The sequence below is a fragment of the Leopardus geoffroyi genome, chromosome C3 (genome assembly GCF_018350155.1).
Source record: "Leopardus geoffroyi isolate Oge1 chromosome C3, O.geoffroyi_Oge1_pat1.0, whole genome shotgun sequence".
NCBI classification, from domain to species: domain Eukaryota; kingdom Metazoa; phylum Chordata; class Mammalia; order Carnivora; family Felidae; genus Leopardus; species Leopardus geoffroyi.
Genome location: NC_059338.1, coordinates 38,421,113 through 38,435,679, shown reverse-complemented (window position 1 = coordinate 38,435,679; position 14,567 = coordinate 38,421,113). Strand labels below are relative to the sequence as shown.

The window sequence follows — 14,567 nt, the reverse complement described above, 5'->3', positions numbered from 1 at the left end:
GTCCTTGGACTGTGTCTGTCAGCAAGTGCAGATAACAGGGCACCCCTCCCTCGGCGTTGCAAGTGGCCAGCAGGGTGGGGAGGGAAGTTACTGAAAAGGGCACACTCCTGCCTTCAGAGAGTGAGAGCTTATGGGGAAGGGAGCATTCTCCGTCCTTTCAGACTACACATGTGTGTTCATGGACAGCTTCTAGGGCCACCCGGCAACTGGCTTATGCTATGACCTCAACCAAGTCCCCTGACTTATCTGAGCCTCAGTCTCCTTTTGTCCAAACTGGGGAAACCGGTGCTATGTCATCAGCTCGTTACAGGATGGGGTCTAGACCCTGACCATACATCTCTGGACCACCTGGCAGATGAAGAATTCCTGTTGCCCCCCACCCCAAACACACGTGCTGGCTCCTTGTTGAGCAGCCATGGGAGGCCACAGGGGACACAGCCACCCCCACCCACTGCTACCAAAAATTAAAGTAAGAAGCTTCAGGGGCACCCGGGTGGTTCAGTTGGTTGAGCGTCTGACTTCAGCTCAGGTCATGATCTCACTGAGTTCAAGCCCCGCATCAGGCTCTGTGCTGACAGCTCACAGCCTGGAGCCTGCTTCGGATTCTGTCCCTTCCTCTCTCTCTACCCCTCCCCTGCTTGCACTCTGTCTGTCTCCCTCTCTCTCTCTCTCAAAATAAACATGAACAAAAAAAAGTTTTTAAGTAGCTTCAATTGCAGACATAGATGGGAACAGAACAAGAAAGTCAGTGGGTCAGCCTGAGGGGGTGGGTCACCAAGGGTATGAGGACAGAGGAGAGGCTGTGAGGCAGATATCTTAGAAAGAAGGTGCTCAGGCCACCCCAGGTATGCTCCAGGCTCCTGAGACCCGCCCCCCCTTGCTCTGGAGCCGAGCCGGCCAAGGCCCTTGTGACAGCCCGGCTTTCCGGACAGAATTTCCACCAGAGAAAGGGTGCTGATGGGAGAATGTGGTTCATCAGCCCACTCGATGGCTGTATCCTCACTGTGAGTGGCTGAGTCAGCACCGGTATTTACACTCGTGTTGTAGTGAGTCACCCCCAAACATGGCCATCTCGCAGGCCTCTGACCAACTCAGGTTTTCTCGCCTGCAAAGTGGAAACTCGCTGCCTGGAATGTAATGACCACAGAAGGGAACTGTCCCCCAAAGAGGAGTCTAGACTGTGCCAAGGGGAGTCCCACATGACACCCATTCTGCAGTCATCTGATGGCCTCCATGGCCTGTTCTCTGCTGACCTCTTCTAGCAGCTACCTCGAGGCCAGAGAAGAGCTGTCTCCACCGGGCTGGTCCTAAGCAATGCTTTTCAGACGGGGGGGATGGAAACCCGGAAGTGGGTCATGGGATTAGTTCCGTGGGTGAGATGAGCATTTTTAACAGTTAGAGTAGAATCACAGTACAGGTGAATGTTCAGAAGTCTTGCATCCGTGCGTGTGTGTGTTACATGAACGTACCCACACACGCTACATGAAAACAGCAATAGAAAGACAGCACATTCTGACTGGGTCATTTAAAGGTCATTTGATAAGAGGGACTATTTACAAAGGTGTATGCAGGCTGTATGGAAATCGGAAGGGGTAGTGCAGAGCCAGGTCTAGGCACCGGGGCTTCACGAGCAGCCTCAGGCTCGAGGCTTAAAGGAGGAAGGCACTTCCAGAACTTGGAGGCAGAGGGATGTAGAGAGGGCACAGGCAGGAGCTGTGACCATCAGCCAAGGGAGTTGCCGGCCAGCCTGAGCTGACCTCCATGGGGAACAAGTACTAACCTTCACTCCTCCCCCTCCGTCCCACTCACCAAACCCTGGGAAAGCCTGGAAGCAGGAAGAACGGATGGGGCCCGTGTGTGGAGATCACCTGGAACCTACCTCACACATGCGGGGGATGCGATGTAAAAGGCACAGTGTCTCTTACCGTGGGTCTCAGGCGGTGAAGTTTTGAAAACCCCAGACGCCTGTGTGTGACACTGGGGTGGCTGCTGGGAAGAAGCCGTATGTTTCTGAATGGCCCCGGGTCAGGGTCAGCGCCTGAGGAAGGCTGTGGTGGCAACGCCAACGCCCGTGAGGAAGCAGTCGTGTGCTTTCATTAGCAGCCGGGAGCACAGCACATTCCAGACGGGCCGTCGGTGCCGGGCAGGAGAAACCACCTTTGCCCAGATGCCAGATGGCAGGCCTGGGCACAGCCCGCAGTGTCCACGGGCTGTGGGCTAAGGTCAGGGAGGAAGGGATGGAGAGGGAGAGTGTGGGAGAGAGGAACAAAGGGGCCTGTGGTCGGTAACACCCACGCTGGGCAGTTGCCTCAGTTGCTCAGGGACAAAGGGCAGAGTTCTATTTCTAGTTCCCTGTGGGAGCAGGAGAAAATGACATTCTTTCCACAGGCCTGCGGTTGGCCCACGAATGCTCGGGCTACGCGTGGTAGTTCGCACCACACTCTCTCTGGGCCTCGTCTCCCCAGCCCACGCTGCTGCTGAGCCCATGCTGGCTCAGTCACATGCTGAAGAACTCACACCTTCCCAGCAAGAGCGTCCAGGCTCCAAGGCTGCTTCTTCCCCATCCACCATCAGCCCCTGTGACACCCACCTTCAGGTGCCCAGTCCCGAGCTACGTGTGGAAAGGCTGCGACACTCACTGAAAACCAGGCCCTGTTCCCAGAAAAGAGTCTCTTCCAGAAAGGAAATAGTTTTCTCTAATGGTAAAAAAAAAAAAAAAAACAAAAAAAAAAAACAAAAAAAAAAAAACAAAAAAAAAAAAAAAAAAACACAAAGCAGACGATTAGTGTTCATAATAAGAGAACTCTCGTTTTACCCTTGCTATTTCCTTGAGCGATAGAGAACAGCTCCGCCCTTCACACACTTGGGTTCCTGCTAGCTTACTCACCTGACACTCCGGCTGACGTGTTTACTTAGGAGTTAATAAGGTGAAGAGTGTTTTTGCCCTTTGAACATGTCTTTTTCTTCAGAATCTCTTAATTTCTCTTGGCCGCACGATTGTTACTGCTAAGGGTCAGGACAGAGTCTCGAGGACACGGTTAAAGGTGCCTTCTGGAGGGGCTCCTGGGTTGGCTGAGCATCCGACTTGGGCTCAGGTCATGATCTCACCGTCCGTGGGTTCGAGCCCCACATCGGGCTCTGTGCTGACAGCTCAGGGCCTGGAGCCTGCTTCAATTCTGTGTCTCCCTCTCTCTCTGCCCCTCCCCACTCATTCTCTCTCTCTCTCTCTCTCTCTCTCAAAACCTAAACATTAAAAAAAAAAAAAGTGGCTTCTGAACAATATCCTCTCTAGCCTAAACCAGCGGACCTTGGGCTGGACCCCAGTGTTCAATCCTAAAGATGCCCCTAGGAAATGTCTTGCCAGTGTCATATTTTTTTTATGTCAACCACACACAAAGTGGATGCTTTACTATTTAATCAGTCTCAACCAAGTCATGATGAAACTGTAAGAGGAAAAGGAGAGTCCAAGAGAGTCAGTGCCTTCCCCAATTCTGTGCTCATCAACCTCCCCGAGGGCCAGCGGCAGTGCCTGGCTGGCATCCCTTTACTGCCCTGCCTGGCGCTTCCCTGTTCTGCCGAGACCTGCCTGGTGTTAGCCACCTCCCTGCACCTTGTACTTCTGCCCACGTGAGGTGTGTGGTTGGCTATCTGTCTCCCTCAGAGACTCAGGAGACCTCTTGGAGGGCAGTGGTTCTGCCTCATTTGCCTCATTGTAGCCCCTTCGTCTGCAACAGTACCTGGGCGGTCAGAGGGGCTCCGTAAAATGTGCATGGGGTGAAAGAATGAATGAAACGTTCGCTGTAGCTAAGATTTTCAATGTGGAAAAAAAAAAAAAAAAAAACCACGAAGACCTAGCCATGACTTTCAAAATTTTTATGTGTTTGGTAGTGAGATGTTCGATTTAAAAAAAAAAAAAAAAATCTAACCTAAGCCCCAAAGCAAATAAAAGCAAAGCAGCACATGCAGGTAAAGTTGTCAGGTTTAGCAAGTAAAAATACGGGACATCTAGTTACGTTTGAATTTCAGAAGAGTAAAAAAAAAAAAAAAAATTGGAGTGTAAGTATATCCCCAAACTGCATGGGATATACTTATACTAAAATATATATATATATATATATATATATATATATATATATATATATATATATATTTTGTTTGTTTGTTTGTTTGTTTGTTTGTTTACCTGATATTCAAATTTAACTGAGTGTCCTATATTTTAACTGGTTGCTCTCTACCCAGGCCTGTACAAACACGGGACCCCGGGGGTCCTGTTTGTAAATCACTGTTTTAGGGAAAGCTGTGACACCCATCTTGCTCTCCTCCTCCCATCGCTGGAGCTGTTCTAAGAAGGGCCGAGGCCTCCTCCCCCAGCAACTGTGCCTGGATCATAGGTGTCCGTGTGGGTGTCAGGCTGTGAGGAAAGGCTGTTGCTAAAAGTGGGTCAAAATAACTTGATCAGCAGCCAACATTTATGACAAACTACAATGCCCGTTTACTCAACCGTTTCAAGTCCAATGAAGGTTACTTCACACCTTGTTTTCACTGAAACCTTGACCCCCGCTGACAGACTGTTCTGTCTGTTCTGTGAAGGCAGGTGTGTGAAGAAGCCGCCTTCCTGCTCCTCAGCCCCATCCTTCTGGGGTGAACAGAGGAGTAACCGCATCCCAGCCAGTCAGCTTGGTTCTGCTGGGTGGAGACTGGCGGCCTCTGTGGAACCAATGCAGACATGATAAGCAAATGCACACCTCTCTCTCTTTACTCCCCTGTGTAAAAGCAGTGGAGAAGCTCCTTAGAGAATCAGGTGAACTCTTGAATGCCTTCCAGATGAGTTCATTTTGAGGAGGGAATTGGTAAATCTCAGTGGGAAACGTCTGCCCACATTAGAACTCCCTTACCAGTTGGGGTGCCCACCAGTGTGTAGTATTGTGGGGGGGGGGGAGCCAGACAATCCTCTAGATTGTGTATGACCCAGGCTTAGCCCCTGGGATGTTCATGCTCTGGGCTTTGACCCTCAAAGGACAGCAGGTGGGTGGAGGTGACGTGTAGCTGTGACGGTAAAGTCAAGAGTCAGCAGTCAATGGCACTGGCCGCAGCACCTGCACTGGGTGTCTGTCACTGGGCTGCCCGACCTCCCTTGGGTGTGCCCTGCCCATTTCCCCGAACTTGGTTTGCCAGGCTTCTAGTCGGTTCTCTGAATCATCCAGTATCCTTTCCCATCCGCTCATTAACCAGGCTGTTTGCACAAGAGCACTCACAAGTAAGACCAGCCGGTCACCAGGCCTCACCCTCACACTCCCCGCCCCCTTTCCTTGAGGCCCTGGCGAGTGTGAGACCCGATCAGAGATGGGATGACTGTGCTAATGCATGTCACCAGGATCTTCCTCCGGAGCTATCTGGTGCCATGCTTCCCCAAACTGTAGAGCTTTCAAAAAAATATAGACACAGGGTACCCGTTCTCCTTCCAGGTACCTGAAACAGGGCTGAGCTCCCCATAGTTCTTGGTAGACGCGACGGGCCAAAGAAATATGAGCAGAAGGGATGAGTGGCACTTCCAGGCAGAGCTGGTGTGCAAAGCCAGTTTATAATTCACCATGTTCCCCCTCCCCACCCCCATCACAGGGGTCAGACACACTCCGGATGGTGGTCACTCTGTCAGCCTGGAACCTGGAGTGACGAGTTACAGGAGAGCTCCGAACCAATCCAAGGTGATCATTTGGAATGAGCAAGCAAACAAGAAACTTTCCTCATGTCAAGTCACTGAGAGGTGAGGGTTGTTTGTTACCATAGCAGAACCTGTCCAGTCCTGACTGATACACAGGCACTGTCCGGGTCCTCCTGGGTCTGAATCACCAAGGGAGCCTGAACTGAGGCATTTCCCAAGTCCCATTGACACACTTGTGATTTTGCTGATCAGCCAGGTTTGGGAGCCCCCAGTTCATTCCACACAAATTCTGAGGACTGGACCGCATAGCCTTGAGACTCAAGCTGAAATTCCTTCATATTGACATATTGAGTCATATTATAAAGACAAATGGTAACTTGAAAAATTGTCTACAATTTCAAAACAGGCCAAAACTGTTAAATTTAAGATTGTATCAATGCTCTGACCACAACCACAAATACACATATGTGTGCGCACATGTGCGCGCGCGCACACACACACACACACACACACACACACACACACACAGAAAAAGAGAAAGTAAAACATAAGAAAATCAAGGAATGGACTTATGAAATATTTTTCTTTAACTTTTCATTGTTATTGAAGCGGCAACACTTTCATAAACAAAAGAAACCCAAAAATGAGATGTTTGGGGTTAATATGGAAACAACAAGGAGCTACTGAATGTTCTTGAGGAAGGGTGGGGTGGGGTGGAGAAGAGGGAAAGGTGATCAAAATAACAGTTAAGGGAGGAAATTGGGGCAGCCCTGTGCCTAAAAGAGTGAAGGGGGAGTGGCAGAGGCCAGGAGGCCCGAGAGGGGGGCTGTGCAACATTCCAAGAGGTGTGGCAAGGCCCAAACATTGGTGTGTGTTAAGGAAAGAGGAAGGGCAGAGTCAGCCTCTGGTGAGCCCCTTGCTCACGGCCTCCTGGGGCTGCCAGGCTGGACGCTCAGCTACACTGCACTGCCCTCTAGTGGCCAGAGCTGGAAGCCAGCAGAGCCTTTGGGGCAGCTTGGCAGGAACAGTCAAGGTAAGACAACTGTGGGAGCCTGAAGAATTTGCTCCTGGGACTGCAGAGTGGAAAAGGTTCCCAGAGAACATGGTGTTTCCACGGAGCATGGAAATTCTCTACAATGGGGCTAGCCCGCTGGCACAGCCACAACAGGCAAGGGACAGGGAATGGCAGGGACGAAAGCGTATAAGTTTGAGACTGTGTTGCACATTCAGGGGAGGCAAGGTGTTGGTGAGGCCATAGGGTTCCTAGGGGTGGGGAAAGGCGAGGCTGAAGAACTGAGCTGAGGCTCTGCAGTGAAGGGACTCTGAAATGCACCGTAAGCAGTGGGACGCCTGCCAAGGGCTTAAGCAGGGGCTGTAATATAGGGAGAAAGAGTAACAGGATCACGTTTGCACTTGAAAAAGATCTTTCTAGCAAAAGTGTGGACTATGAATATGGATAGGGCTGGTGGGAGGGAGTTCCTGCAGGCAAGAGAAGCCAGTGCCCTGACTGAGCAATTGGGGATGGGGAGAACAAAACTCATCCGTCCTTTCCTTTACTGGTGCATTCCAGACATGTGCCAGGGACAGTGTGTGATTTTGGAGTTACTAAGCCACACCTGAGTCCTCAGGCACCTCCCTCCCACTTATGCAGAGTGGAAGAAAGCCACCGACCTGCCCACACATTTTGAGCCTGAGAACCCAGACAAAAGAAATATACAACAACATTCAAGGGATCTTTAACTCTGGGCTGTGCAAAGATTATGTGGGAAGACGGGATGCACCCTGAGGTTGAGAACTCTGCACCCAGAGGCCTTTGCTGCAGACTGACTCCACCCCCGTGCTCGTTCCAGCTCGTTGCCAGAACTGGGAGAGGTGGCTCAATGGTCCTCACTCTCGGAGAGCGGTGGTGAGGGATGGAAGGCAGTTACCTCGCATTGTACAGATAGGCACAGGAAATAGGTAACTGGAAAGAAGTATGATTTACGTAATGATGGGTCTTAATATTAATTTATTGAGTGCTATTGAGCCCGAAGACCAACCTCCCTGCCTCCAACTTTGGGTGGGAGTGTTTTGAATCCCACCTTTGACCTCTCATGGAGCAGCTGTCTCTGTTGCTGTGTAGCATCTCTGGGGTTGGAACACTTGCCACCCCTTATGCACCACTTCACACGAGCTGTTTTGGTTTTTCTTTTTAAGTTTATTTATTTATTTTGAAAGAGGACATGCACGCAGGCACATGCGTGCTCCAGCAGGGGAGGGGCAGAGAGAGAGTCCCAAGCAGGATCCACGCTGTCAGCACGACCCCGACTCGGGGCTCAATCCTACGAACCGTAAGATCATGACCTGAGCCAAAATCAAGAGTCGGAGGCGCAAGGGCACCTGGGTGGCGCAGTCGGTTAAGCGCAGACAGTTCGTGAGTTTGAGCCCCACGTGGGGCTCTGTGCTGATAGCACAGAGCCTGCTTGGGATTCTGTCTCTCCTTCTCTCTGCCCCTCCCCTGCTGGTGTACAAGCTGTCTCTCAAAATACATAAATACACTTAAAAAAATTTTTTTAAAAAGATGCTCAAACGACTGAGCCACCCAGGCACCCCATAACATGAGCTATTTTATGCTTTATATAAAGTGACCTTCGCTGGCAAGAGGTGGAGCCCGATTTGTGTGGGCAGGTTAGCCAACTTCTGGTTTAGCATCAGCTGGCATCTTGATACGTCACAGCCTAAAGGGTTAAATATTATTATGTCCTCATTTGATAGATGAGGAAATTGAGGCATAGAGGCAATGGCCCACCCACAGTCACACAGCTGAGGTGATGCAGCCAGGATTTGAAGGCTGGCTCCCTAGTCTCTATTCTGAACGATTTGCGATCCCCCCTACTTTGTGCCAATCACATGGCGACGCCCAAAACTACTTTGGGGAGCACTTTGCCATTACCCGCCCTCTATCCCATTCACCACCCTCATTCAGCCTATTTCCCCCTCCCTGAAGATCATTCTATGGCTAAGTGAATCCCACTTAAATATTCACTCTGGAGGGGCACCCCTGCCTTCTCCCCTGGAACCTAGTCCCCTGTCTGCTCAGAGTCCCGGTGTTTGCCACACAGTGTCTGTGTTTTCCAGAGATCCATTATGCAGAGTCCCCGCTCGGACTGGTGGGAGGGCACAGCCTCTGATCTGGGGGAGTTTATATCCAAGGGGGAATCAAGACAGACAAAGTATCCAGTCTGTTCCTTTTTCTTGCTGTCAGTATGGTCAGCTAGTTTTTTTAAACTGTGGGTTGCCACACATTATGGATCATGAAAAAAAAATTTAGTGCATCTCAAATCACATTTGACTTAAATGAAATGGCATAAAATAAAAAATACCAGATGCATTTCATGTAATATGGTTAAAAATTGTTTTAGGGATATTTGTTTTAGTTGGGTGCACCTGGGTGTGTGTGTGTGTGTGTGTGTGTGTGTGCACTTGGCTGTGATATAAAATATGTTTTTATCACGGGCAGAAAAATTATAGAGCAACTGGTCTAAATGTTTCCCCGTCTGCTTTTGCAACACTTATATACAGTGGTATTACAACCTATGTTTTGCACAAGGTCACATGACAGTCACTTTCAGTCAGCTTGTCTACTCTTCCACTAATGAGCAGAGAGGCCACACAGGTGACCTGTAAACCGTGAGGACTGTCAGTAAATTAAATTGTTTGAATTAACATACCTTGTTTGAAGCCAAACTAAGCCGTATTTTTCTGGTGGATGTTTATCATTGAAATCCTACCATCAATTACATACTTTAGGGACACCTGGGTGGCTCAGTCAGTTGAGCAACTGACTTTGGCTCAGGTCATGACCTTGAGGTTCGTGAGTTCAAGCCCCACCTCTTTCTGCCCCTCTCCCGCCTGTGCTGTCTCTCTCTCTCTCTCTCTCAAAATGGAGAAATAAACTTTAAAAAAAAAGACATACTTTAAAAATCCATTTTATGAATTTGCCATTTATTCTTCCCTGCTTCTCACCAGCCAGTCCTGGCATAATTTACTGCACTTCCTCCTCGTATGCCAGGAACAAATGCAGGGATGTGTGGAGGGGAGGGTGTTCTGGCCACGGTTCGCCTGCCCTGGATCAGGAGACCCGGTTTGCTTCCAGGAGGCCCCTCCTGCCGCCCCCACACCATTGGCAAGACCCTGAGGGCCTCCCAGATCCTGGGGCGACAGGGACTCCTGGTGCTGAAGCCAGATGAATGCTCACACATCAGTAACACATTCAACTTTCCTCAGCAGACCTGATACTCCTGACCCACCTTCTGGGCAGGGTAGACTATACCTTTGTTTTTGTTGTTTTTAAGGAGCAGATTTTACAGAAGTTAGAGAGAGTGGAACACGAGGTCAGAGAGCCTGGATTCTCATCTCACATCTTCCACCTATGAGACGATGCCTTTGGGCAAGTTGTGGAACCACTGCAACCTTCAGCCGCCTCATCTATAAAATGGAGGGTGACAGGGGCGCCTGGGTGGCGCAGTCGGTTAAGCCTCCGACTTCAGCCAGGTCACGATCTCGCGGTCCGTGGGTTCGAGCCCCGCGTCGGGCTCTGGGCTGATGGCTCAGAGCCTGGAGCCTGTTTCCGATTCTGTGTCTCCCTCTCTCTCTGCCCCTCCCCCGTTCATGCTCTGTCTCTCTCTGTCCCAAAAATAAATAAACGTTGAAAAAAAAAATTAAAAAAAAAAAAAATGGAGGGTGACAATGGCAGCTATGTCAGCAGGTGACCGTGAGGAGAAAACGACGTACTACAGGTACGGCATTTTAGCCCCACACTTAGCATACAGTAAGTGCTCACTATGTACTACCTGCCACGGTCAGAGCAATTATGATTATTACGACACATTTATTTATCATTACAACACTCTGGCGGCCTCAGCGCGGCCGTAGGGCTGAGAGCCACACAGGCCCCTCCCGGTTAATCCTGCATCATTGTACTGCCTCACCTCCTCATGGCCACCACCTGCCTCCCAGCTTCGCTTCCTCCATCCCAAGGCTGGCTTTCAGGGATGCTAGATTCTCAGGCCTCGCCACAGTCTGAACAAGGTAACGTGTGGTACAGCATGAGAAGACCCGGGTTCGAGTCCTCGCTTTGCTGCTTCCTGTCAGGAGGCATGGCTGTTTGCTCCAAGTAAATTAGGATGGGCTGGAGGGAGGGCCCTGCCAGTTAGGCAAGGCCCAGGGCCCACGCTGTGTGTCTGTGGCTTCTCACCACAGACAGAAGTCACTTGGACAGGGGGGTGGGGGGCGGGTGGAACCCCTGCCTGTCTCCTGCCTGGGGCTTAAGGGAACCTCGAGGGGCCAGGGGACAGACAGTGGGAGCAGGGCCTCGGATCAGGGGACCGGAGGTCAGTACCCAGACACAGGAACAGGCAGGTCTTGTTTTTTGTGGGAAAAGGTTGGACGCTCGCCCAGGTGACTGAAGGGCTGCCGTCACCGGCATCCACATGGGGACGGTCTGTGAGCACAGAGCCGATTGATAGGGTGCAGGAATGACTGGTTACAGTGGTCAGCCTGGCCTCGCTCTCCCACGGGAGCTGCACTGTCCGCCTGGGGCTTCCTGCCTCCAGACTGCACAGACCCGGTAGGAACAAAGTCAGAGCTGCCTCTGCTAGAGGGAAGCCGGGGAGGCAGAGGCACAGGAAACGGGGTCTGGGATCATGAGGAAATATGGTGCTACTTAGAGACGTGTCCCCTGAGCCTTCTTTTTTTTTAATTAAGATTATTTATTTACTTATTTTGGGGGAGAGAGAGAGAGACAGCACACACAAGCAGGGAGGGACACAGAGAGAGGGGGGGAGAGAGAGAGAACCCCAAGCAAGCTCCACACCATCAGCGCAGAGTCCGATGCGGGACCTGAACTTACAAACCGTGAGATCGTGACCTGAGCCAAGATCCAGAGTCGGATGCTTAACAGACTGAGCCACTCAGGTGCTCCTGAGCCTTCTTTAACTCTGCCATAACATGGCAAAGGTGATGGTCCCCAACGTGCAAGTTTAGGTGTGTTAGTGAGATGAATATAAGAGATAGTTTGGGACGCCCGAGTGGCTCAGTCGGGTAAGCATCTGACTCGATTTCGGCTTAGCTCATGATCTCACTGTTCATGGGATTGAGCCCAGAGTCAGGCTCTTCACTGACGGCAAGGAGCCTACTTGGGATCGTCTCTCGCCCTGTCCCTCCCTCTCTTCCCCTCTCCCACTCACGTATGCACTCGTGCTCTCTCTCTTTCAAAATAAATAACCATTAAAAAAAAAGTGGTCGTTTGAATAGCTAAACTAATATCCTTATAGTGTCATTACCATCCCTGCTGTAAGTACACAACCTCTTTTCAAGCTAAGGACTTTACTAAAACTCATTTACATCATAAAAATGATACCACAAATTGGGGGATTCACAAAGGTTCCTGAAATCAGAGGGTGCTTCTGAGCAGGAATGACCCTGAGGGTTAGCCCAGCCTTGGCGAGAGTGAGTATCCGTCTGTGTGGGAGGTGAGGGAGGAGAGTTATCTTGGTTCAAAACTGGTGACAAGACAGGGCTTTGAATTCTTCCAAACTGGGTGCCTGCTGGCCCCCGTGCCGGGCCGGTGTTCAGGTGTGGTGCTGCCGTGACCGGGGGCCCCAGCCTGGGCCCCCTCCCTGCTCTGAGCCAATCGTGAGGGTGTCTGGAGAAGAGCTTGTGGAGAAGGTGGCTGCTTCCGCACTGCCCTGGGGTTAACGAAGCCACGGCAGGGGAACGGGCATCAAGCCAGCACTCCCTTGTATTTGAAGAGATTATTGGGTTTGCAGTCTTCATACCCACTCATGCCGTTCATCCTCCCAACAAATCAGTCCACTTATTATCCCATGTTTCACTGAATAGAAAAGCGGGACTCGGAGTGATTTGCCTAAGGGCACACCGCAAGCTAATGGCCAAGTTGGGCCTAGACCCCAGATGCTGGGGTCCAGATCTGGCAAACCTCCCCATGTGTTTGGAGGCACCGTGTCCCAGGACAGGAGCAAGAGCCAGGATCAGACCTGGGCTACGGCCAGTAGCTCAAGGGACAAGAAGCTGGCAGTTCTGGGCCTGAAGACACATGGACAGTGTCTCAGTGGATGAAAACAGCGTCTGGTCATAGCACACGGGGGATACGTCCTTTCCTTTTTATACTTTTCCGTATTGATTGGAATTTTGCACGAACAAGTTTTACATTCATAATCAGACAAAATAATCCCATTATCTTTGTGGGGCTGGCGCAGGTGGAAATCTGTGCACAACCACATTAGGGCCCTTTGCACACCAACAGCTGCTGCTGTGGGCGGGTCTCTGGTCTCATAATACCTAACCCACCCCCCACCCCCCGTGCTCTTTTCCCGATGATGGTTTCATGAATTCCAACTTGCAGTTTTCTTGGCTCAGTCCACTTTCTGGCAAACGCAGCTGCCCTCCCCCGTCCTTCAAGGGTTTTCCAGCAAACCTTTGCACTCACTCAGTTCCTTGGCAGAAGATTAGGGGATCACATGGCTGAGTGAGTGGCATTTTCTGAATCATGGAATGGAAAGAAACCGTACACACAAAAGCTGCACACAGGGCCTCTGTTTCAAGCCTGGATGACAACACAGCGTGGGAAGTGATTCATCCCAGATCGCCTAGCACGTGTGCTGGCCAGCAGAGGGGGTGCAGCTCAGTGCTCGTCCTCTGTGGTGACGAATGGAGTTTCTCAGACAGAGGGCAGCCCCAGGCGCCTCCCCCCCACAGACCACAGAGCCCAGTGGCCCTGCTCCCCGCGGTCTGGGGCCGCCAGGGGCTGCTCCCCTGCCTGGGGAGGTCACAGACAATAGGGCAGAGGTGACGATGGTGGAGTATCCAGGTTAGGGGAACCAGAGAAAAGAACTAGGCAGACAGGTGTGGGGAGAATAAAACCAGGGAACAGTTCTGGCTTCTCCATTCCCCATCCCAGAAACACAGCCCAGGGCCCAGCAGGCACAGGAGACATGAGCTCACCAATGCCGGGATGGACCTAATAAATAATTAACATGCTCATGGAGTCTTTATGGAGTCCAGGCCTGGTCTAGGTCCTTGACATGTGGTATCCCATCACATCCTCCCAACAGCCCTCTAGAACGTCAGTGAACCCATTTTGCAGATGAGGAAATTCTGCACAGAAACACGAAATAGCTTGCTCGAGGCCACGCAGCCACTAAAGAGAATTCTAACCCAAGGCACCCTTGTCCAGAGTCTGTGTGCAGAGCTCCTCTTCTAGGCCAGATACTGCCTTTCGTGTACATTATCTGATTTAATCTGCACAACAACAATACAGTAAAGTATTGTTCCCATTTTAGAAGTGGGAAAACTGACGGGGCTCCTGGGTGGCTCAGTCAGTTGAGCATCCAGCTTCGGCTCAGGTCATGATCTCACAGTTTGGGAATTCAAGCCCCGCATCAGGGTCGCTGCTGTCAGCGCAGAGCCTGCTTCAGATCCTCTGTCCTCCTCTCTCTGCCCCTCTCCGCGCTCGCTCTCTCTCAAAAATAAACAAACATTAAAATTTTTAAAATTATTTTTAAAAAATGGGAAAAACGAGGCTCAGAGAGGCTAAGTATGTTACCCAAAGTCACAAAGCTGGTAAGTGATGAAGTGGGACTCACCCATGTCTGCCTGACTCCGATGCCCACGACCTGTCCCATGACATCTGTGTTCCCCTCCTCTTTTGAGACAGCGTCCCTCTTTTCTGAGTCCGCAGCATGCCCACCCATGGTTTGCATTGGTTAAATCTTGATTCAACAATGGTAACCTCTTGGTTGTTCCACACAAGGGCCTCCCTTGCTGGAGAGGAAGGAGAGAGGTTATGCCCCAGAGCTGAAGGGACAATGTCCCCAGGGTAGACTTTGAGGGATTTGTGCAGGTT

General features: G+C 50.9%; 1 long non-coding RNA gene across 1 annotated transcript in view; it reads left to right on the top strand.

The window, feature by feature from the left end:
- The window catches only part of LOC123584860, a 45,900-nt gene extending 37,979 nt beyond the window's left edge, over nt 1-7,921 (top strand). The window contains exons 3-4 of the long non-coding RNA XR_006705709.1: nt 5,620-5,764; nt 7,513-7,921. This is a non-coding gene — a long non-coding RNA (uncharacterized LOC123584860). The remainder of the gene's footprint in view (nt 1-5,619; nt 5,765-7,512) is intronic.
- Nucleotides 7,922-14,567: the final 6,646 nt, after the last annotated feature.